Source organism: Pelodiscus sinensis, chromosome 2 (genome assembly GCF_049634645.1).
Source record: "Pelodiscus sinensis isolate JC-2024 chromosome 2, ASM4963464v1, whole genome shotgun sequence".
NCBI lineage: Eukaryota > Metazoa > Chordata > Testudines > Trionychidae > Pelodiscus > Pelodiscus sinensis.
In genome coordinates this window covers 92,060,858-92,086,377 of record NC_134712.1, presented here as the reverse complement: position 1 = coordinate 92,086,377, position 25,520 = coordinate 92,060,858, and the positions used below count along the sequence as shown (strand labels likewise).

The 25,520-nt window shown below is 39.6% G+C and overlaps 1 protein-coding gene across 5 annotated transcripts in view; it reads right to left on the bottom strand.

Annotated features, from left to right (window-relative positions):
- Window positions 1-25,185, bottom strand: part of CCDC102B (coiled-coil domain containing 102B) — a 333,694-nt gene extending 308,509 nt beyond the window's left edge. For 4 of the 5 annotated variants that reach the window (XM_006121423.4, XM_075921039.1, XM_075921037.1 and 1 more), the window contains exon 1: window positions 25,052-25,185. The gene's annotated coding sequence lies outside the window, so the exon portion shown is untranslated. Of the gene's footprint in view, window positions 1-18,311; window positions 18,487-25,051 lie in introns of all 5 variants that reach the window. The other variant, XM_075921038.1, reaches the window with a different exon arrangement.
- Window positions 25,186-25,520: the final 335 nt, after the last annotated feature.

Sequence of the window (25,520 nt, the reverse complement as noted above, 5' to 3'; positions counted from 1 at the left end):
GTGCCTGAAATTTCAGCAGAAACTACCAGTCATTTTATCCAGCTTTATTGAGAGAAAATAAGTAGGGCTAGGATTTCTAGGCCCTATATGGTAATGCAAGTATCAAATTAACAACAATGGACAGAACTCCATGCGCACAAATCTGTGATGTTCTATAAACAGAAGTACATGCAGAACAGAAAAATTCATTGGTTTATCCTTCAGAAACAGCATGTGGAACATTGCCTCAGCAGAATTCAGCAATCTGATGAGATGTTTAACAACTATCAGAATTTTGAGAGACCAGGATGAGTGACGTATACTTGAGATTGGAAACATAAAGGCTGTCTTTTTATCTGTTTCCCAGTTGTCTTTCCAACTAATGCTTAAATTCACATTGAGTCTTATGGCCTGTGAATTAACTACAGTGACTGTGCATACTCTGTATCTGCATAGCTATACTACAGGTAGCAAGGACACATTGAACCAGCTTTGACACATCCAAGTGCATATCAGTCTATTTATAGGAGATTATCAAAAGGATTAGAGTTTAGATGCTTAACTAAACAAGCTAGCCTATAAAAAGTCCATACATCCCTCTCACCCTTATTCAATGTACTACAGTCCTATCTAGTGTTGCAGGACAGGAGCCTGCTCCAGCTTCATTGAAATATTCTCTGCTTGGATGACTTTATGACTGCCAGATAGGACTACTGCTCTGATTAAGTCCTGAATGGCCTTTTGGACAAAGAAACAATTTAAAACACACAGGCCTACACACACATGACAGCAGAGCACTTAGTCGCTCCCTGCTGCTATCACTGTGAGAACAGAATTGGAAAGGTGGAAAGGTCCTTGTCTGAGGAGCTCACAACAAAGATTTTTCCACAAGTTAAAAAAAAATAGGAAATAAAGATGAAAGTGGATAAAACTCAACTTCAAGTTCTCTCATCCATCTGTTAAAGAAAGTATTAAGAAAGTAATACCACAAGGGAAAAGAGTTGTGGGAAAACAACTCATTAAACAAAAAGACACATGAGCAAGCTATTCTTCAAAGTGGTAAGAGGCAAATCGGGATGTCAGCAACAAGTATTAAATACAACACAATTCTTTTTCAATTATATGGAAAAGAAGGGGAAAACAGGCTGGAGTCTGCTGATAACAATTGCCTATTTTGGTTGGTAAAAACAAACAAACAAACAAACAAACAAACAAACAGACCAACCACAATACTGTAAGGATTGTTTCTCGGTTGTGACAGACTGAAGAACCACAAAGCACATTGTCAGTTTCAGGTAGAATGCAAATGGAGAAGTCCTATTGAGCTAATCTCAATCTTTCTGTACAAAAACTTTGGAGGAAAAAAGACTTCAATAATCATGGAGATTTTGACCTAAAATTGAGGAAGCAAACAGGATACGTGGTTTAATTTAAAACTGTGTGGGTTCATTAGAAATTAAATTCCTACTTATATTTCAGAAATGTATGTAGAAAAAATGTCCTACAAGTAGAGTAAGGGAAAAATCAATGTTTCCTACTGTAATGTCCTCAGGATGAGAAACTGGGAAAAGATTTTCCTGTGATTTCTTGAGCACCATGTAGTTTGAACACCATGATACTTGGCCTTCCTGTGCAGCTCTCAAATTGGGCATGTCTACACTAGGAAACTATTTCAATAACTAAATTTGAAACAGTACCTCCCAAAAGAACAAAATCAAAATAGCACGTCCCCACTACTGGGAAGCCTCAAAATTAGTCCAAGGCAGGCTCTTCTATTGTGAATGAGCTACCTCAACTTAGAGCCCCAGGAAGCAGTGGGGAATAATTACTGCAAATTATTCTGGAGAGTAGTTATTTTGAAATTGCAGTAGCGCAGCATCCACACTAATGCTACTTTGAAATAAACAGGAGTACAGATTTCTAAATAACCATTATTTTGATTTAATGGGCTTCATGGAGTGGATGCTCCACTTCTTATTTCAAAATAAGAGGTGTTATTTTGAAATAACTCCTTATAAGGGTATGTCTACACTACAGGACAAAGTTGAATTAAGCTATGCACTTCAGTTATGTTAATTGCATAGCTGAAATTTAAATAGCTTAACTCGGCTTTTGGCACTGTCGACACTAGACAAAGTCAAAAGGAAGAAGACGCTTGCTTTGACTTCCTTTACTCCTTGTGAAAGTAGGGTTACTGGCATTGACCAGAGTGCCCCTCTCACTTGTATTAGCTGTCTTAACTAGACCACTAATTTGAACCCTGAAAGATCAACAATGATAGCTTTGATCTTCCTCTGTAGTGTAGACGTACTCTTCGTATAGACCAGGGCTAATTTTAGAGAAAAAGCTATGCTAACTGGAAGGTGACTTTATAGAACTTTCAGAGCATGGTTTCTCTTCTCAAAGATTTTTGGATCTTTTGTTTGTGGGAAGCAATTTCATACTAATATTGTTTTTGAGAAGGGGACAAAAAACATCTGGTATTTATATTTGATAACTCAGTTGCATGAAGATGTAAAGTTGATGGGTTCCTTTTAATTCTTACACCCCTCTCTGAAGTAGGTAACTGTTAAATTACATATTGTACTGTACAATAAACTGCTTCTAGACTGCTGCCGCATTCTTTCGAAAGTAAATCAAAAGAACGTGTCAGTTTTTTCAATTGCGGAAAACCTCATTTTACGAGGAATAGCACCTTTATACAAAAGTGCTCTTTCGAATAAAGGCATTATTGAACATGAACTGTGCTTTTTCAAAAGAGAGCATCCTGACTGCCTGGGTGCTCTCTTTCGAAAAACGAGCTTGCTTTTTCAAAAGTACTGGCTGTAGTCTAGACACTCTATTTCGAAAGAGGCTTTTTTGAAAGATTCTTTAAAAAAAAAGCCTCTTTCGAAAGAGCTTGTAGTCTAGACATATCTATAGAGAAATGGTAAGAGGTAGAAGTCAGAGGAAGAACTGAGAATAGAATTTTAGATTCCCAAATCTCAGCTCTAAACAATAGACAGCTTTTATCTCTGCTACATGAAGTTATTTACTCAATAGCCTTCATATTAAACTTCTGAGCCAATATTTTCCTAAGATGGGGCTCAAAATAAGGATTTACTGTAGTGTCTGATTTTAGATACTTAAATTCTTTGGTCTCACTTTCAAAAGTAGTTTGCAACACTTGGAATTGCTGAGTACTCCCTGCTTTGAAAATAGGCACTTATTTACTTTCTGTTCTGCCATTTGCTTTTCCTACAAGAACATAATACAGAGACACTATTGGGCCCCTAACTATTTTTACCAAATATATATACCAGTCACAGCTACATAAATATTGCTTGCTTGCTCTTGCTATATCCTGACACCTTCTGGAGCACAGACCACTGAATGGGCACAAACTATTTACCGGTAAGTTGCTTCTACCACAATCCTAAATACTTCATGTGTGTTAGTATGGACTGGAACTCTTAACTTCACGCACCTATTACCCACTTTGGCTTTTTCTACTACCTTCTAAGGGTAACCATTTTTAGATCAATTTGTCCTCAGTTTCTGAATGTGAATCTCAAAAAAAATCATGACTTTGGTAGAAGACTGAAAATTCAAGTTATAGTTCAAGAGTCTAAGTTTTAGCCTTCTTTCCTACAATAAGAAAATGAGGTCCTAAAATGCATAAATTATCTTAGATCAACCTTATTCTCCTCATTACATTCCACAAATGGGTTCCTGAAATATGGGGCTATCCCTGAGCTGAAAGTTGTGCAGCACTGTGTAATACAAACTTTCATTGTGATGAAAGCAGCTAAGATGTAGCAACACTCTTGGTAGCAACATCATCTGGGTTGAGGTTTGGTCTAAATACAAGTGATTGTGAAGGCTCACCAGTTTCTCCCACTCCTAGCAAAAGTGGGCATTTTTTAAACCATATAGAGAAGGCAGATCTGGAGGCAATTTACTTAATGTAAATTACAACTGACTTCAGAAGCAGTAACTTGCATTCTTGAGTCTCCTCAGATGTTCAGCCAATAAAAATGCCCAGCTAAATGTGATTTATCGAAAAATGTGCAAAATCAGTTATCTGAATATAAGCTCTAGCACTCATGAACACCAATGGGGTACTGTTCCTAATATATTATTAATATTATTCATTTTATTTAGCTGATTTTAAACACTTTGCAGAAGAAGAGGTCAACAGAACAGAAATTGCTTTTACAGTGTATAAGAAGTAAAACAACATTTCAGAGCAGATGTCATCTATCTTGGTGAGGAGTTATGCCTGGAGATCCCACAAAAGTCTCAAGCCCTAAAACTGGACAAAGACCATCACATCACAGAAACACTTCCCACGCCCTTCCACATTTTTTAAATGTTTGGGAATTATTTAGTAGACATATGCATTATCTGGAATCAGGGAAAGTATGCAATACTGCTGATTACAGATCCAGATTTTCTCTCATCTTTTGCTTCCAAGTTATTAAAAGCATTTAAACGTGATCTAGGGCATAATACTAAAATGGCTGTAAGGCATTAGGCCAATATAGGGAGATAAAATGTTGGATACCCCAGAAGGATATTATTAAAATGGCTTGTATTACTTTATGGGCTAAAAGTGCTGAAGAGGTCACCACATTAATAAGATGCATTAGAGTTTCTTCTTCCTCCGTCAGTAGTCCATGGACCATTCCAAAAAACTCCAGGGACCCTGCGCTAACAGCAGGAGATCAGAACCATTTGCATGGAAGTTCTGAACCTCCACAGTGAATCTTCTGTTTCTAGCACCAGCTTTCCCATTCTTTGACTGGGTGACTCCTTTGAAGTTTCCATGGGGAACAATTATAGGAGAAAGCTCCGTTGTAAAGCTAGCTGACCACTTTTTCTACATGAGCAATCTGCAATTCACATGGAGAAACATCATGCTCATAGGAGAAAGGTAGAGGAATTGGAATGCATTACTTGAAGGAAGGTATTGTTTTTGAAATTGCTTTATTTTGTATTTTGCTGTCTCAAGTTTTGAGTTACTATCAGCATCTTTAGCAAACAGGAACACTTTTGATAAATTAGGTTTACAGAATGATCAACAACTCCTGCAAATAAATTTAAGTTAAGGTAACAAGAATAGAGGTGACATAAATTTGAGGAACTACCTACCAGAGGAAGTTTCAACTGAAATGGAGTAGAGTTAGAAGGTTAAATCCACACATCTCAATAGCTTCAGAGGGGTAGCTGAGTTAGTATGTAACAGAAAGACTTAAAAAACAACAAATAGTCTAGTAGCACCTTAAAGGCTCACAAAACATGTAGATGGTATCATGAGCTTTCGTGAGCACAGCCCACTTCTTCAGATGACTGGAGCATTAGAAGTCCAGATCTCAAGGACAGGTTAAATAAGTCCAAATAAGTTTAGCCTAGATTTCAGTTTCAACCCCAACACTATATTTAGACTGTAGGTTCAAATTCAGTTGCATCATTTATACTATTAACTTCCTATAACAGCCAGGTTACACTATCTAGCCACATTGCTGCAATGGGGGTGGTTTCATACCTGGAATGTCCCAGAGGGAGCATTGGGAGGCATTGTGCTTTCCAGAATACCTGCTGCAGCCTCGCCCCACCACCATGTTGTGCTGAAGCTAAGGGGACAATTTGTCATACCCTTTTTAAGGGACAACATACCCTTCTGTGCAAAAGATAGCTTATATGCAAGGGGCTGGGATGGATAAGATGGGAATATGTAGCTCTGTCTAGTCCATGCCACTCTTTCCAGCAAGTTGCTCCCACAGAGGATGGGAAACATGTTGGTAACATCCTTTAGTTCCCTCAATGAGGCAGACTGCAATTCTGCTAGATCTTCTAACCATTCCAGTCTCAAAGGCCAGGCAATTTACTCTGTTTCTCTACCATTCCCACAATTTAGTTCATAAGTACTAGATTTTCAAAATCATATTTCCAAATATAGCCATAATTGGCTATTTTTCTCGCTCTAAAAACGCCATCATATAGTCATCATCATTCTGTTTTATGAAGAGGCTGTGACAATTTTCTTCATAATATACCATGCTTCTACTTATTTAGTAAGCCAGGTGATTCTTAAATTATTTGACACTTTTTCCTCTCTGAGGGCACATTTATACTGCAGGGCAAAAATTGAATTAAGATATGTAACTTCAGCTATGTCAGTTGCGTAGATGAAGTCAAACTAGCTTAATTCAGCTTTTAATGCTGTTTACATACCAGGAAGTGAAAGGAAAAACGCTCTTCCTTCAACTTCCCTTACTCCTTGTGAAATGAGGGTTACATGAGTCAAAGTAAGAAGTCCATCTCAAAATTATTGTGAAATAATGGTTTGCTCTGTAGACACACACTTTGTTATTTCGAAATAACATTAGATATTCCAAAATAATGCTGCTGTGTAGACGTACTCTCAGAACACTTCAATACGTCTATAATCCAGGACACAAGAAGGTTCCAGGATAAGAAATTAAATCCTCCCAGTTGCATGCCAGTGCACAGCACTAATTCCAACTACACAGTCCATAATGCAAGCTTTAAAACAATGTAAATGAATGTTTAGAGCTTCAGAAATAAAGACCATCTTGTGAAAACACTGAACATTAATTTCATATTGTTCAACATTCTGTATATTTGATCCATACTTCCTCTTTTGTATTGCAGCTGTATTTCTTTCAAGTACTTTTGTTTTCAAATCTAAATAGATCCACACTCTGACTAGCATTACGTCTTCCTGTAGGAAACATATTAAGAGGAATATAAATTATGCGGTTTCATCTAAAGCATATTCATGCTATAAAAATTTAACTAACTGGATTTTTTGGAGCTTTGAAATGCTACATCTGCTGGTTACATTCTCTGGATAAACACTTGTTTCAATATTGCATTCTTTGAAAAGTCTAATTTCTGACTAGTGAAAAGCAGATAGCAAACTTTCCTTTAAATATTAGGTATTTAATTTTACTTGTTAGAGTCAGGATTTTATTCTATGATAATAGACACCACTGAAGCATTTTATATGGTTTTAGGAATTTCTCTAACACATGGAGAAAGTATTTCCCCAACTAATGTTAGCTACCTGCTTAATCCATTTTTACGGTGATTAAAAAACTCCCACAAATCCAGACTAGAGAGAGAATAATGCTTTTCATTTTTTTGGATAAGGGTAGCTCATTCTTCATTGATTATTTTTCCAAAGCTAGTAAGTTAAGCTTCTCTAGCTTTAGGCTTCCATTTCAAACTTCAAAAACACTATGTATAGGGTCTCACTTCATAAACAAACAATGCACGTTAGAAAAATAAACTCTTCTAATACTATATTTCTTTTGTAATATTCTGTGTGCCATATTTTCTGCACGAGGCCCTACTTTGAAAGGCATTTCCTCAACAAGTATATTTAATCAATACCACTACTTCCTGAAAACAGATTGTGTGGTCAAAGAAGTAATTGTAAACTGTTTGTGACAGGGACCCCTGCCTTTGTCTGTTTTGTAAAGTGGTGTGGTACATTTACATTGCTAATATTAGCATTCAATCTATGAAATGGGTATTAGAAAAGAGAGCACATTGACTAAATATTTGCACATGGCTAGAGCACAGATGGCTACACTTTTTGATAAAAGCACATAAAACAAATTTTTCCATCTCCTTTGAATTGCACAAAACCAGATCCTTTTATAAGGTCCAGAAAACCTTGGAAAACTCCCCCTCCCCTTCCGCTCAAATTATTTCAGGCCTGGTTGAGACAGGAATGTTGATATTTACAAATGGAGAAAAGCCATTCTTGGTATATGCCTGCCTAATAGAGAAAGGGAAGTAGCTGGAGAAAGCATGTCCTCAAAATTCTCAGCTCATGCAAGAAGTCTAAATAAGGAGGTTCACAAAAACATCTAAACTTTTGAGTAGTGGCTGAAGCCAAGCAGAGCCTGCTGACAACTGGGGTGTATATAACAGAAGAGTTCTTGTGTGTTGTACTTTTTAAATGCCCGCAGTTAAAACCCAAACTGTTCCCATAGTAAGAGAAACTTTCACAAGCACTGAATACATAGGAAAGAATCTGGACTGATCTAATGTGTCTTATAAAAACTGTATGATTTCCAGTTTCAGCATGAAACCATGTAGTTCATCCATACTCTGCTTTGACTTTTTGTTCAAACTTGACACTGTTGTGGTTTGGACTTGTCACTGCAGTGACTCCTGTCTGTCAATCTAGGAATTAGCTTTGTGCCACTCAAGTGTGACACTGGTATCCTGTCCACTCTGCTCTCACTGTGTCTCTGGACCCACATTTCTCTCTGGACTGCAGTATCCTGTTCAGCCCAATGCCCTCTGACAGTACCCACCACTGCATTCTGCCATCTTCAGGGGTACTGGCAGTCCTCAGTCTGTCCCCATGCTGAGATGGCAGACTGCAGTCCGAAGTATAGCCACTCTTTCAAGGGGCAAGCTGCAGTCCATTACTTGACTAGTCTCTTCAGCCTCTAGTCAAAGAAGGCAGGGCAGACCCAAGACTCACCTAGTTCTCTGTACCTCAACCCAGGGACCCACAAGTGGCAGCATCTTACAGACCTCCTCCACTCTCCTCTACTTCCTGATGCCTTGAATCACTTCCCTTAAAGCCCTTGCACCTATTCATCCCTTATGCCAAGGCCTACAGTCTGGAAGTGGCAGGTCAATCAGTGTGTTGGTCAGGTCATGTCCCATCCCACTCCACTTCATCCCTTTACCTCAGCAACCAGTCCTACTCATTCGCTAGTCAGAAAGAGACTTATCTTTGCTCTGCGGAGGTGCCCTTTATATCAGGGCTTCTTCAGCTAGCTGCCTTCCGATTGGTTCTCTATAAGCCCTTCCTGACTGGCTTGGTTCTCTATAAGCACTGAACATGCTTCCTCCAGACTGCTTTAACTTGTCCCAGCCAGAGTGAGTCAGCCTCTATACTACACCCAGCCCAGGTAAAAACTAAATTTACGAGCGTAAATCAAAAATGTAAGACAGTTTGAGTAAGAGCCGATACTTTCTTTTAACTAGTTTAAACAGTAAAATCTTGTATGTTTAAAATATGTTGCCATTAGCCATAGGACCGTCACATGAGATCCTCTATTCCTCCATCCTCACTCATACGGTTTAGTTCCTCGTTCCATTTATCAGTGGTTTGCGGACCACTCTGAGAAAGCTGCTATCAGGCTGCTCTAGTTTGTTTACTTACCAGCTCTGCAGCCATGGAGCCTCATAGCTCCCATTGGTTGCGGTTCACCATTTGCAGCCAAGAGCAGCAGCAGGAAGCAGCGTAACCCAGGTCGCTGCTTCCCGCGGCTCCCCTTGGCTGCAAACGTTGAACCTTAGCCAATGGGAGGCATGAGGCTCCGTGACTGTGGAGCCGGTAAGTAAACAGACCCAGTAGAAGCTTTCTTATGTAAGGGTACTGTTAGCCCCTTACTGAACTCTGTGGGAGTTTTTTGGTTTGCCAGCTCCCAGTATCAAAAGGGGAAGGGTCCATGAGACTGACAGACCCCAGAGACAATGGAAAGCAGCCAACACTCCAGCTCAGCCTGATTGACAAGTTGGACAGGCCAGTGAGAAAAGCAAGAGGCCAGGACCTGTCCTCTGTGTGAGCTGGGATTGTTCTGGGTCTCTCTGAGCAAGGAGAGAGCTGAGAGACTGCTAAGAGGAGTGCAAGCTGTGCTGAGGGGCAGTTTTTGCAGCAGCAGAGCCAGACACACACAGCTCAAGGAGCGCAGTCCCTGTGTTGAGCAGCAGACTGGCAGTGCTCAGAGAGCCAAAAGGAACAGAGAAGCACGCAAGGAGCTAAAGACTGGCCAAGCATCACAGCCTGCAGCTGGATGTGGTGAGCAGCTGGGAACTGCAAAGTGTGGGGAGAGGCTCTGGACTGGGAGAAGGTTTTGGCCACTTAGAGCTTGAGGCTGTGGGGTCACTGCCAGAGCAAGTGTGTCCAGCCTGCAGCCCCCTGCAGCACATCCAGGGCCTCTAAGGAACAGACTGTGAACTGTCCTTACACTCTGCAGACTGCTGTTTTGATGTCCCCGTGCTACAGAGCAGGGCTGTGTGTTCTCATTTAACCATTCTCATTTTTTTCTTATTCTTTTCTCTTTAATCAGTTGATGTTTAATAAATTGTATTTGCTTTGAACCTGATGAAATGATCACTGGGCCAAGAAAGCATGCAGTGTAAAGAGAGCACCTCAGAGTGGGGACACCCTAACTCCTGCCCCTAGTGACTACAAGGTCGGGGATTAAGCCCCAGGAAACCTGGGCCCAGCCTTGTTGGGGTTTTGAGGACTCTGCTACTCAGGAGAGTGGAAGGGGAGCCCTCAGGATCAGGGGAGCCATGGGGTAAAGGAAGTGGGAGCGGGGACTCAGATCCTTTTGCTGGTCCATTTCACTGGGGTGTATAGAAGCCAGGAAAGTTGCCCACAATAGCGGGACCATTCCCCGCTTACACTTAGATATGTCTACACTACAGAGGAAGATTGATGCTGCTGCTGTAGATCTTGCAGGATTTGAATTAGTGATCTAGTAAAGACAGCTAATTTGAAGTGAGAGGGGCACTCTGGTCGATGCCATTAACCCTGCTTTCATGAGGAGTAAGGGAAGTCAAAGGAAGAGTGTTCTTCCTTCAACTTTCTGTAGTGTAGACAGCACCAAAAGCAGAGTTAAGCTACTTTGACTTCAGCTATGAACTTAAACTGAAGTTGTGTATCTTAATTCAACGTTGTCCCACAGTGTAGACATACCCTCAGAGTGGGCCCATAGATCACTTTGAGAAACACTGATCTAGATGTTCACATGCCCCTGATCACGGTGGTATTTGAGCACTTCACAATTTATTTTTATCAGCGATATTTATGAGGTAGGGAAGATTACACATTTTACAGATGAGGATCTGAGGCACAGGGGAGGGCAACTGATGTATCCAATGTCACACAAAGTCAGGTAGCAACTTAGTCTAGTTCTTTGGAGTACTGATCCATTAGGCCAGCCATCCTACTCAAAATCAGTGAGACTAATTATAGTGCAAGGGCGGAAGAATATGAGCAAAAGCATTCTTTCATTTACCATATAATAAGGATGTAAGAACGAAAAAAAAAAACCACAACAATAGAAAGGGTTTAGTTCTTGACCAAATTCCATAGAATTTTACATTAGAATTGATGTAGCTCTCTTAAGCTGACCTTTATAAATAATTATGGTTAACCCATTTGTTAACATACGGCTATTCCTTTCAATATGAATATAACTCCTATTAAATATATATTGCAATATATACATGTGGATCAAGATAATTTGCCTCCTTATGTAAAACTTTAAAAGGAAGTCAGTCTTATACAACTGTTGTACCTACTATTTAATTTTTATTTTCCATTCTCGAAAAAGAAATCTAATTTGAAAAGTTCTGTTGCTCATATTTTACAATAAAATTAAGAGCAGCCATCACAAGCATGGTTAGAACATTAAGAACTATAAGTAACTTCATGAAAGCATATTGACACATACCACCACACACAACAACCCTATATTTTAAGGGGAAATATTTTATTACCCCTAATACTGTGTATTGCATGTGTCATACAGATCATGAGTTACTTAAGCTACATGGGTGTGTTTTTGGAGACAGGAGCTATCCTTGCCCTGACTTTTAAAACAATCTTATATTAAGAAATCTTCTGGCATTGCCTCCTATATTCGGTTGTTTGCTATTGCTATCCATCTTTTTCAGTGATGCTCCACTGATTTCAATAGTTCTGTCAGTTACACTAGCAGAGAATTTGATTGTCTCGTTGGATTGCACACTGTTGCTTTCCTAGAAGGAAGCTGAATATACCTATTTATAACATCTTACTCCACATTTTGTAAATATACATTGAAATCCTGTTCACTGATTTGTTACAGAACTAATTATGTTGTAATACAATCTTAATAGTTGACGAATATGAAAAAACCTCTGGAGCTCCATTTTCTACCAGGCCATTAGCCAGAAGATGGGTCTGTGGGAAATTGAGCTGTAATGACCTTTAGTATCCATGATTAATCATATTTGAAAATAAATGTAACCCCCAAGTAGATTACTTGGATTCCCGGGGCCTTGTCTGCTGGCAGTTCAGGGAGAGGCACTCTGAGTTTGCCTTGGCTTCCCCTCCCTACCAGGGCCAGAGTCTGCCCTGCAACCCATGGGGAATGAGATGCCCCTCCCAGGGGGAAGGAGAAGCCATTGTTGAGGGGAGTCTGGAGCCAGCGAGGGAAAGGGGAGGACTGGCTATGTGGGAGCTAGTAAGCCCCAGGCCTGCATGCAGGGTTCCCCCTGAGAACTAGCCTCTAGGGACCTGAAGGCAGGATCCCTCAGCTGGGTTTGTGTCTCCACTGTTGATTCTCAGTTGTGGAGTTTGCTGGGAGGCTTCCCCTGCCAGGCTGAGTTGGCTCTCCAGCTCCCTGGGTGAGACCAGTCACCGCATGGTCAGCTCGGCTCTAGCGGCAAGTTCAGGGGTGCTGCCTGCTGTGTGGGTCTGAATGCTGGGCTGGGAGGCGATAGTTTTGAATTTTGGTGCAGTTGTGTGGTCAGCATCTTGAGCCCTGCACCCCTTCGCGGTGAGGGGAAATTCTGGGACCGAAGCAGCCTGGTTCCTACTTGAAGAGGATCCCTGTGAGAAGAGAGCAGCCCTTTGCAGAGACTGAGTCATCTCTCAACCTGAGGCTCATTCATGGAGTGTGTGAGTGCACCAATTTTTAGTTAGTAAGTCAGGGAATTTGTTTGGGGATTTTATTACCTGCTGCACATTAAACCTGTGGAGGGATTTATTGCCTTCTCCCATGTGTGAGTCCTTTGGGCTGTACTGGACCTAGTCAGCTCTACTGCTAAACCACTGCAGAGAAGGATTTTGTGGTCAACAGTCATCAAGGGCCCCAACAAAGTACACGTACCAACAGGACACTAACCTCACAGTTGCTGGGCACCGGTGACCCTAAAATAGTGTTTTACCCTGTTCTGTTATAATTGTCTCCTGTTTAATATAATTGTGTTTATTATAGTGTATGTGTTTGTGCTATTTTCTGGGAGTCTCCAACTATCTGGCAAATACGTGGGGATTATCCTGGGCTAGAATTTTCCTCCCAAGCTGCCCTGGTGACCCTGCCAGGAAGGAGTGAGGGGGGTGGAGGCACCGCCAAGTACATCAATCAGAAAGAATAAAATTGAGTGGGTGGCGGGATCCAGAAGGACCCAGACCTATCCATCCTAACCTGAAAGGAGATTGGCTTTAAAAGAAGGTAACCAGGTGGAGAGGGGGGCTACATAAATAAGAAATTATATTTGGTGCATGTTTTAGTTAAGAAAAAACAACAACTAGTATTCCAAAGAAGACAAAAAGCATTTCAGTATGAAAACTTTATCTAAATGCTAAGAGATTTTCAACTGTGACAGTGCTGCCTCAGTGCAGGAGACTAGATTAGATGACCTATCAAGGTCTCTTCCTACATTTCTAATTCTATGATCTTGGACATAAGTGTTATAAGAACTCAAGAAAAGGGATAGGACTTCTGCCCATCCAGGTTTTCCCAGGATCATCTTTCTGAGGTAGTAGTCCTGGGAAGTCTGTAAGGGCACTCATTACACATTGCCAATTGCCCAGTTTTATAGGATTATGTTTGTCCAGTTTTGTTTACCTCAGAGATGGCAAACCTAAGCCGTGGACCTATGCCAAACAGGCATTGTAAGGAAGTGGTCGGTGAGGCTATGTCTACACTGCATGCTTATTCGGAAGAGGGTGGAATATTCCTCCCTGAATTTTTTTCAGACCCAGCTTCACAAAGCCCTGCTGGAGATGGACTACTAGAGGTTGCTCTTGGTGTGGTAAGAGGCATAGACTCTGTGACCCCCCTGAGGGCTCAGGCAACCCTGTAATTCTATGTTTCTATGACTACAGGATGCTTACCTTGTTATTTCAAAATAACTCTGTAGTGTAGACGTGCCCTTAGACCACAGGTTACTTGGGGCACCAGCATAAGATTGTCTAACAGACACTTGGTACTGACATGATAGCATTATCAGCTTTGACCAGTAATGTGGATTTGAGATGGATATCAGATCTTGGGCTCACATTCTGATTTCTGACATCACAGAAAGGGAAAAGGGGATAACATTACTGTGAGACATCTCTTTGCACTTCCCTGCTGCCCATTCAAGTGAATGTTCAAAATCTTATGGCACTTTCTTGGGGGCCAAGAAGGAGGAAGAGAAGACATTCCTAGTTTTCAGAAAAACATTTCATCTCTAAATCAAGCAAAACCCACCCAAATGTCCAAGATATCCAATCAGTAATGTTGACTGCTAAACACTTATTCATTTCCCCCAATAAAGTCTCTACACTAATGCTGTTTTCCCTTACCTCCTGTGATTATGCCTAGAAAGAAAAAAAAAGGGAGAAGTGCAGAATATATTAACCAGTTCTGAACTATTTTAATAATTGTTTTAAATTTAGAATGTGCTAGATTATGTTACTTATACATCATAATCTGCAGCCAGATACACAGCTAGCAAATCCTATAAACAGATTTTTCCTTCAATTACTTTTTTGGCTTCATTTGGACTACACTGTACACACTTTGGAGTTGTTGACTATTGGTCCATATCTTGCACAACATGTATTTGCTTGGGCATCAATCTTTGATTAAGAATAATTCCCATATCTTACAAAATTGTCATTTTTTGCAAGTCAATATTTATGCTGATGTCTTTGAAATGTGAGCCATTTTATTGTATTTGAAGCCTCGGGATTGAAATTGGATAACTTACATATATTGTCATTCATAAGGTCATAAGTGCAGCAGCTTAATATAGATTTACAATAGAGTGATGACTTTTCAAAACATTTCATTGGATTGCAAAACCTTCCCAGCACTACCATTATAACATACATAGACTGGAACCCAGTGGTACTTCATTCTAGTCTAAGAGTCACTGAAATTGACAAATTAAGTTGCATAACAGGATAACTATCAAGAAAATCATTCCCAGCTGTGTGACTAACAAGACTTGAAGGGGAATTTAGTTATTGAGCAGGAGCCAAGATACTCAGCAGCCATCTGTGGCTTTTGAGACACAAAATGAGTTGGCTAGCTGGCGCTTTCCAAGCCTCTTACTGATTTTCATTCATTATCAGTATATCATTAACAGAAACCAGATGAAAAGATGGTTCATTGGGTCCATTAAGATCAACAGGTACACTCTGAAAAAGTGCTTTCTTTTATTAGAAGGCCACAATAATCATGTGGATTAACCTCAGAATCAGTAGAAAGAATCTTCCAGGTTCTACCACCAGCTTTCCGACTGTCATTTAACCTCCACCTCAGTCGCCCTATTTGTAAAATGGACTTCATTGGGGTACTGGCAAATTTAATAGTTCACTTCTTCAAAGATGAAAAGTGCTATTTATTATAAATGTATCATACAGCAAGGCCTATCTAGGCTGCTTGAAGAGACTTTTCTACTACTACCATTAATTAGATCATCGAAAGCCTCATGAGTTTTACAAGGCTCTTACTATCATGATACTTTCATATTATCCAACACTGAGCTCTGGCATACATAAAAAATTTATTTCCTCTTGATTTTTCTGAACATTTATTGGATAGAAACTGTACAGTGAATAATTTCCAAATTTATTTCAACCAGATAGCATATTCCCTATCTTAACACTCATATGTCCATCAGTATCTCAAAATTTTAGTAACTTCATGAAAGCTTCTGCCTCTCCAAGGTGATAAACACAAAATGGCTGGATGATTTATTATGACTAAATCTAAGTTTAACAGCACACTATTCTATAGTAAACAGCTACATCAGAATGGGACATAGATATTTTCCTTTGGAAATTATCTATCTTGGAAGGAAACAGAGACTGAAAACTTTAATATTGTGATTTACTTATCCCATGTGTATTCCTTCTGACATTTCTAATTTTACTGTGTAGTTAGATGTATAGCCTCGAACAGGATACATTTTCAGAGCTGGTTTTAGAGGACCCCCCATCTTGACAGTGACTGATTGGTCTCTCAGAATGGTATATATTCTTCTTCCCAGAGGACTCTAAGTTAACTTATTTCAAGTGAACAGGCATTTCCAACAGCTAGTTTAAACTTCGCTTTATTATCTTTTAACAGAGCTTACGAGAGAGAGAGAGAATTATAAAACCTAGGTTACTAAAGAGTAAGAACCAGATTTGTCATTTACTTATAGCCGAATGTACATCGCCCTGACTGTGCAAAGGAACCTTGAAATGCATAAGTGTAATTTTTTTTAAATGAGAATCATGCTTCATAGGTTCTCTTGCTGACTAGGTTACCGGATAGTGCTGTCAGATCTCATGATTTTATCACAAGTCTCTCAATAAGTAGGCTGTGTCTACACTGGCAAGATGAACAGGCAAAATCTTTTTGCACAAAATCTTGCCGCCTGTCTACATTGGCTGCAAATATTTGTGCAAGAACACTGATTTCGTACAGTAGAACATCAGTGCTTCTTGCGCAAATACTCTGATGCTCCCTCTAAGGGATAAGTCCTCTTGCGCAAGTGGCCAGTGTAACATCAATTTCTTGCGCAAGAAATCCTGATGGCTAAAATGGCCATCGGAGCTTTCTTGCACAAGAGAGCATCTACACTGGCACGGATGCTTTTGTGCAAATACTTTTAACAGAAAACTTTTCCATTAAAAGTATTTGCGCAAAATCATGCCAGTGTAGACGCAGCCTAAGTGTTTTTCTTGAAACCCCAGTCCAGGGAATCAGGGGAGTTCCCCGATAATTTCATTTTACAGTACAAAAAAAAATTAGCTCTCATGGTTGCTGACAGAGCCAGCCCAAGCTACGGGCTGACTGGGCTACCGCCCAGGGCACCCCATTGTAGGGAGCACTGTGCAGGGCTGCCAGGCCGGGCGGGGATGGCACTGTGCATGCGCTGAGCGCCTGGTGGTGGGGCCATGCATGCACCGCGCGCCCAGGGGCGAGGCCGCACATGTGTCACACTCCCGGGGGCAGTGCCACACTCCTGGGGCACACGAATGGCTTGGGTCAGCCCTGGTTGCTGAGAAATAAAAACAAGCCATCAGCCAGAAATAAAAAGTCAAAATGAATTCTGAAAGATCTAAACAGCTTGCAAATAAGGAAATAAGTGAGGGTTTTAATCTCTTTAAAAATCCAATTACATTATTTTTGGGCTTTGACTTGAAGGACTGAGGGACACCATACCCAAGTCCTAGGCCTGAATCTTTCTTTGGCTCAGTATGTGACTGTAGCCAATTTTTTGCAAACACAGGGTCATGTTTTCTGCTTCTATGTGTTTTGCTGCTCCAATGGGTCCAAGAAACCATCATCTGGCCAAACATAACAAGAGCCATTAAACATCGTTTCCCATCCTGCAGATAAATACATACACACACACACACACACACACACACACACACACACACTTTATATATATATATATTGGGGAATCCAATATGCAAATCCCCAGAGGACAATCCCACTGAGGCTTTGTCTCTTTTACATAGCTGACATTTTTCAAAATTGCCCCATATTTTCAAAGTGGTCATTGTTTTGGGGAGTTTTAGGCTTCAGGGTGTAGGCTCTTCTTCTGAGGCTATGTCTACACTAGAGAGTTTTTTCTGGGTACCAGAGGTATCCTGGAAAAACTCTGCCGTGTCCAGGGAACACATCCACTTTTTTGGATCAGTTTCCGAAAAAGCGGGCATGTTCTTTCAGAAGCCCTGTATTCTTTATTTTATGAGGAGTAAGGGCTCTTCTGAAAGAGGAGGTTTTTCCTCACATTTGGCCCGGTGTAGACAAGCCAAATGTCAAAAAAGCCTCTTCCAAAAAAGAATCGGAAAAAGGTATGCAAATTGTGGTTCACAATTTGCATACCTTTTTCCAAAAAAGAACTGCAGTGACATATCCTGAGTGAGGAGCATAAAGTGTTCAGTAAAAGAAAGAGTAAAGCAAATAGGTCCACCTAGCTCTTCTATAGCACTTTTCATAAGCAGATCTCAAAACATGTTATAAAAGATGTCATATCATGTCCATTTTACAGAGGGAGAAAGAGGCAAGGGGAAGTGCCATAACTTGACCAAGGTCACCAATAAGGCTAATGGAAGAAGTAGGAAGAGAATCCCAAGTCTAAGTCCCCTGCACTACCCACAAGGCCAAACAGCTAGCTGTAGTAATTATGCCATGATTTGAGAGGACAGAGAAATACAGTCCAATCCTGAAAAACAAAAATCCTTTACCAATTAAGAGAACCAGATGTAACATTATGTCTTTCTATGAAGGTCTCATTACCTTAGACTGTCTTTTCAGTCATGCACTGCATTATAGAGAGGAGTTTATCCTTAATATTTTCCTCTCAGATTCAGGAAACCAGGAGCATAATTGCAGTTACTTTCAGGAAAAAATGAAATACACATGTTTTCTCGAGCACTGTTTAGTCCATAAGTGTTTTTTTTTTTATTTTGACCTGAAAGAGGAAAGTAATCGGAAATAGTCAACATGGACTCACCAAAGGCAAGGCATGCCTCACCAATCTGATTGCATTCTGTGAGGGAGTAACTGGCTCTGTGGATATAGGGAAGGTGATGAACATGATATACCTTGACTTCAGCAAACCTTCTGATACCGTCTCCCACAGTATTCTTGCTAGCAAGTTAAAAAAGTATGGCTTGGATAAATGAACTTTAAGATGGATAGAAAGCTAGCTATATCATCAGGCTGAACGGGTAGTGATTAACGGCTCAATATCTGGTTGGCAGGTGATAGCAAGCAGAATGCCCCAAGGGTTGCTTCTGGGGCCACTTTTGTTAAGTGTCTTTATTAATGACCTGGAAAAGGAGATGAATTTCATTCTCAGCAAGTATGCAGATGACACTAACCTAGGGGGAAAGGTAAATATACTGGAGGGTAGAGATAGGATCCAAAGTGACCTAGGCAAACTGGAGGATTGGCCCAAAAGAAATCTGATGAGGTTCAACAAGGACAAGTGCAGAGTTATGCTAGCCTGCAGTTTGAGAACCAATACTCTAGGAATTTATGTAGTTCTTTTTTGAACCCTGTGATAGTCTTGGTTTTCACAACATCCCTGGCAGAATATTGCCCAAGTTGACTATGTATTGTGTAAAGAAATACTTCTTTATGGTTGCTTTAAACCTGCTACTTATTAAATCCCTGGAATAACTCCTAATTCTTGTATTATTTACTTTCTTCACACGAGACAATATTTCATAGACCTCTATCATATCCCCTTCCCTTAATCATCCCTTTTCCCAAACTGAAAAGTCCCAGTCTTTGTAATCTCTTAGGCAAATCCACAGAACATGCACATGAATATTCATTTCACTAAGAATAAGCAGTAAGACTGAATTCCTGTAAAAAGATTCCAGGGAAATGTAGGAATCGTATTTCAGAAAAGATTAATGTCTCTTTGGGTATGTCATTCATCTTTGGCTTTAAGAGTTTGGGTTTTAAAACAAAAACAACAAAAAACAACACACACAAGCATTACTCATACAGAAGAAAAATATTGGTAAGTGAAATCAATTAATGGAAAGCTCAGAGATGAAGTCAGCTGCTCATGTTCATCCAGCAGACTTGTTAGTTAAATTAATTTAAATTCTTATGTCATCTAAAACTTAGAAGAACTTACAAACCCATAAGTGTTAAACAAACATCTGGCAAACCACTGAACTTTGAGGATTTGCCATTCTAGTGTGGTTTATGTGAGGTTCTTCCTTTCCCCCTTCTGTTCCAACTCATTGTTCCAATAGAGTATGTCTAGACTGCATCCCTCTGTCAGAAGAGGGATGCACATTAGTCAGGTCGACATTGCAAATGAGGCAGGGATTTAAATATCCTGTGCCTAATTTGCATAAAAATGTCTGCCATGTTTTGTCGACTCAGCACTTTGTTGGCAAAAAGTGGCAGTCTAGAGGGTGATCTGTTGAGAAACAAAGCCTTTTTCGACAGATCCCCTATGCCTCCTGCAAGGAGGTTTACAGGATCTGTCAAAAAAGGCTTTCTTTCTCGACAGACCCCCTCCCTCCCAGACTGCCCCTTTTTGCTGACAAAGTGCTGAGTCGGCAAAACACAGCGGCCATTTTTATCCAAATTAGGCATGGGATATTTAAATCCCTGCCTCATTTGCAATGTCGACCTGCGTAATCTGCATCCCTCTGCCGACAGAGGGACGCAGTTTAGACATACCCATAAAGTCAAAAACCATTTTGGCTTCAGTTGCAGTTTATAATGCCTAGCACCAAACTGGCGGTACTCAGCACATCATTGGAGGCCTAACCCTGCTTCTATTAATGTCTATGACAAAAATCCAAGAAGATGCAGGATGGGCCTATGGAACAGGTCCATAATGCTAATAGAGAGAATCTAACTTGAAGACTGAAAGCCAGGTTTTGCTATTCTTCTGTCCACCCAGTAGCACCTTGCTCAGGAAGCAGGCCCACTGGACTCAATAGGACTAGATGTACAGGCCATTTCAAGTTTTATAAAGCTATTGGCATCTCATCAATACCAAAAGAACAGGGAGTCTATATTCCACCATCCATGCTATTATTCTTTGCACTTCATTCAACAGAAACATTGAACCAAACTAATTAATTTTACTTTCATTTACTGTCATTTTCTTATTCTCTTTTTCTAGCATAATGCTCTCATGTTTGTTTTCAGCACCAAATGGATGTTTATATTTTACAGAAAGATTTTGCTGAATTGTTTGTTAAATCATTAAAAGAGTTCCGTTCTTAAATTTTAACTTTTAAAACGTTGGGCCTATAACTGTTTAACTGGGTCTCCTTATGCTGTTTGCTTTATATTTTAAAGAATTTGTGGGTCTGTGTCCCCATTCATCCATCCATGGGTCTGTTTGTTCAGGAACTCTTCCTAAATGCCAACAGCTAGGACCACCAAATTTGGTATGTAGCCTTCTTTTATCATAACTTAAAGCAAGTTCATGGTTTGATAGTTCCAGGACAATGAGATGTGCATGGAATGTGACTGTTTCACATCAAACATCAAGGGAGAGGTGTGTGAACAGGGACAGTTATACTCATGAACAATTATATGGGGGCAACAAGAACTCAAGCACTGGGGAACAGCTGCTAGTTGGCAACACGACCCCTGCCATCTCTTGTTATATTGGTAAACATCTGTTATTTTTCTATCCAAAGTGTAATCCACTTTCTGCAGCTATTACATATTTTTATAAAAAATAGATCTCAATTGTACTAATGGATGATATTGTCTCAGAACAGAATATAGTATTGTAACTTTTATTGGGACAACTCACACAATTTCAACGCAACATTAATGTTTACTCAAACTATTCCTCCTACCTACACACAAAAAGAGGACATAAGTTGCTAACACTCTTGCTAGGGATCAGAACCTGTCCATTTGATATGAATATCTTCTGTGCCTCTATTTATCAATCTAAGTGCTTATGTGGCCTGTGTCACTGTAACATAAGAACAATGTTTAGATGTTTAAGGACAAAATTATCTTTCTCCCTTGTTGGTCTGTAGGAGAAATAAAAAAAAAAACACACACACACACACACACACACACATTTATTAAGTTATTTATTAGTTTGCCTATTCATATGAGAGCCAGATTCTCTACTGCTTTTCATCTTGTGTAGCTAATTTTTCCACATGCAAAGTAAATATAAAGTGTTGCTGTAATACAGTGACTGCCATCCAAGCCTCCCCTTGTTCTCTGTGATGGACAAGGTTTTTCCTTTTGTTTTTTAAAGGTAGTTTACTTTATTAATAATTTAATTATACATCAAAATGCAGAGTGTTACTACTTAAAGTCTTTTTTGCAACATTGAGGGAGCTAAAAACAGTTGCTGCTTATATTTGAAAGCACAAATTCATCATTTATCTTGGGTCTGCAGCCTTTTGTAGGAAATGTATTTTAATAACTAAGTAAACATGTTACATTCATGTTATTTAGTTGTCCCATAGAAAATATATTTCAGGATTTATTCCTGCAGAATTTGTGTTTTTATAAAAATACAGTGATGGGCTAGTTGTTCTTGTAACACATGTGGGCTATTTGGGAAAATAATCTGGAAGGTAAGATTTCAGTTATTTTCACAAGGCAGAAATGAGCATCTTTGAAGCCTTCTTTTAATAATACTAATGGAGAAAATATGGGATGTCTATTTTTAGTACCAAATCATATTCATATTTGAAAAAGACTTGGTGCAATGTGTATTCAATAAAGCGTAATCTGGAAGTCAGGTGAAGGAAAAAGGAGTACAAGGAACATAGACAGCAAAATAAGAATGAGGGTATGGCAGTTAGAGAAAATGAATTTACAGTTAATAAAGTGAAAACTGAAACCTTATAAAATATATTATAGAATCATCCATATATATGAATTCTTGCTGGGAGAAGAATATCTAACTGCTTCTGTGACTGCTTGAGTTTTGGTCAACCCTGGTTGAGCTCTGTTATACAATACTTGGATTCCTCTCTCCTTTTTCTTTTTTTACAAAAAGTAGAGCATTTCAGACAGACAAATATATCAAGTCCAATTAAAATTCCTCAGACTTATTCCCATGGAATTATCTGAAAACTGCAGTGCATGTACCGCTAATGACAGACAAACTTGATGTTCCACCAACTGCCTTAAAAATGTTGAAGTGGCACACGAACCAACAGAGTTTGCAAGCCACTGCTCTAAAATATGGGTACACCTATCAAGTAGTCTTAATTTAGCCCTTGAATATGTAGGCTTGTACTCAGTTAACCTATCCTATAAAGTATCTAGCACCCTTGGCTATATCTAGAGGTTAACTAGGGAAGGGCCATAGCCAGATGTCTTATCCAGAATTTTGATGATCTTTGAAAATCTGACCTTCCACAATGAGACAACCAACAGAGGGTAGCAAGGCCCTACTGGTGTGAAAGTGTATATGAATTAAGTCCAATGTATTCCTAAATTCTATCATATATGTTAGAGGGATCCATCCTATGTACACGATTTGCAAAGAAACGTCATAAGCAGTGCAGCAAACTGAAGATTTTTTTAGACTTGTGTGACGGCACGTTGGGGGTTCCCCGTCTCCTGCACCCCGAAATGGCACAAACAGACTGTACCAGCCAGTGGAATTGAGGGTGGTTTATTGCTCCTCCAGCACAGCGCAGCACAGATGTAGTCTGGTTACAGGAACTGGGCTAGGATGCCTCAGGCCCCCTTGAGATGGGGGAGACTGGGCCCCTAAAACTCCAGCTCCTCTCCCTAGGCTGTCTCATCCATCCTCACAGACAGCCACCAACCAACTAACCCACTTCCAGCCCTGCCCCCCAGCCAGGGCCGCATTCACCTTCCTTTGTTCCTCTCCATGGGGGGTGTCTGGCCACTGGTTCAACAAGTTTGTCCTTACCTCTGCCTAGTGAGGTTTTCCCTGCTGGGTCTTGCTCCAGACAGCAGAGGTCACCACATCCCAGCAAGTACCCCCACTACGTCACAACTTGTTTTTGCCAAGACCTTGTGTGAGCATTTATAAATTGTGCTAAGCAGTCACATTAGCAATCAGTAAATGATTTGATAGAGATTTAGAAGAAATGGAAAGGGATGAAAAACAATATTTAGCACCAAACTCTTTAGGGCAGGGAACATCTCTTTGATTCAGAAAGTTCTATATATTTTTGTGGGGCTAAATAATTATTGGTAAGATTAATAAATTAATCTATTAAAAGATGCTAAGGCCTATCTATTGAGGTAAATGGCAATAAATTAACCAATTACAGGTGATTAGTAAAAGAAATAATTGAAGAGCACTGGATTAAATAAAGGACAGGAAAAAATAGAAAATAAGCTTGATACATCATTCTTTGCACTTACTGAATGTCCATTAAATTTGTTGGATGGTTGGAATAGGTGAAGAACACACAAGTCCCATTCATGAAACAACATTTATACAGTATATTTATATACATTTCAGGGCACATTTGCATTTTAGGGCAAATAGTTGCAAGAACACTAAGTATTCCTTCTGTAAGTTATATTAGAGCAAGAAAAATGTTTCCTACCCAATATCAACATTAATGGTTGTGGGGAATAAACTAATGTGGTAGTGATGAAAACAGTGAAAATGAAAAGCTAGATACAGCCAGAGAACCTGGGTTTTAACTGCTGAGAAGTTAGAACAGTCTGCTATATGCATTTATGAAATTGCTCTGTATTACTTTAGGAATTTATTCCTCAGGTCCTTCCTAGTGACAGCTCATCCACACACATTCTGAGATTGTCCATTATTTGAAACGGTACTAGCTGAATTTCCTTTTTTATTATTTTTAAAGTGCAGTATAACAAAAAACAAACAAACAAAACCTTACTGATTTATAGCTCCTAATTTTGCCTGTATCCAGAGAGTTTTCAGGGGGAAATTAAGATCACAAATTTATCAGTTAGTTGCACATTTTATATCGGAAACATTCCTTCTGATTACACAACTTCCTGTTAACCGCAACAGAAATTGAGTGCAAGTTGCAAACTCAAACTATACTATTCCCCTGAGACTAAAATTTCTAGTGTTGAGTGAGGTTTAGAAAATGACCCAAACAGTACCTCCTTCTCCTACTGTACTTTTGAATTTTTATATAAACAGTGTAAGCCTTCAACATTCCATATTTATAGTAAATCATTCAGGTTTTTAAATTAATAATAAAGATAGTTTAACATACTTTTACTGTGCAAATGTATATTTTAAAATCTTATATTAAAATAAGCATATTGCATACATACAGGACAAGGTATGTTTAATATGATGCAAAGATAAAAAAAATTGTCCAATGGTAGTTTAATGGAAAGCAAAAGGAAAATAGTAAAACACAATTTAATCACACAATCAAAATAGTTTTCTTTTTTAAATCTAAGTACTTCTGTAATATAGCTTATAGAGCTTTCCACCCTCAGTTCCCTGGGTGAGTATTATACACACCACCCTGCAGAAAGATATAAAAATTAACACAGTATAAAACCACAAGACTACTAAAGCCCCTTACCCTTTGGGCTTGCTGGGCTGTTCTTGCTGCTCAGTGCTGCAGACACATGTGTAAACAGAATTTCCTGCATCCTTTTCTGATCTGCACAGTTCTGGGGTTTTGGCCAACAGGATTATTTCCAGCATTAAAGCCACTCCACACTAACTAGAAAGAAGATTCCCATTGGTCAGGCTGTATCAAAACCAATACCACAACTTTTTTTTTAAATGCAAGTCAGTCACCACCTACAGATACACGCCACACACAGCTTATTGTGCTTTTCATCAGTAATTTCTCCTCCTTTTCTGAACTGCATATTGTGTGTGTGTGAGAGAGAGAGATTGATTGATTGATTTCTGGGCCAGCAACAGCTTCTCCCACTCCACATGTATCTCTGGTACATTTTGCATGCTATTGTAAAGTACATTACACCATTAACAAAAGTCCTGTGATATTTAAATTGTGAAGCACAAAAGGTGTGAGCAAGCTA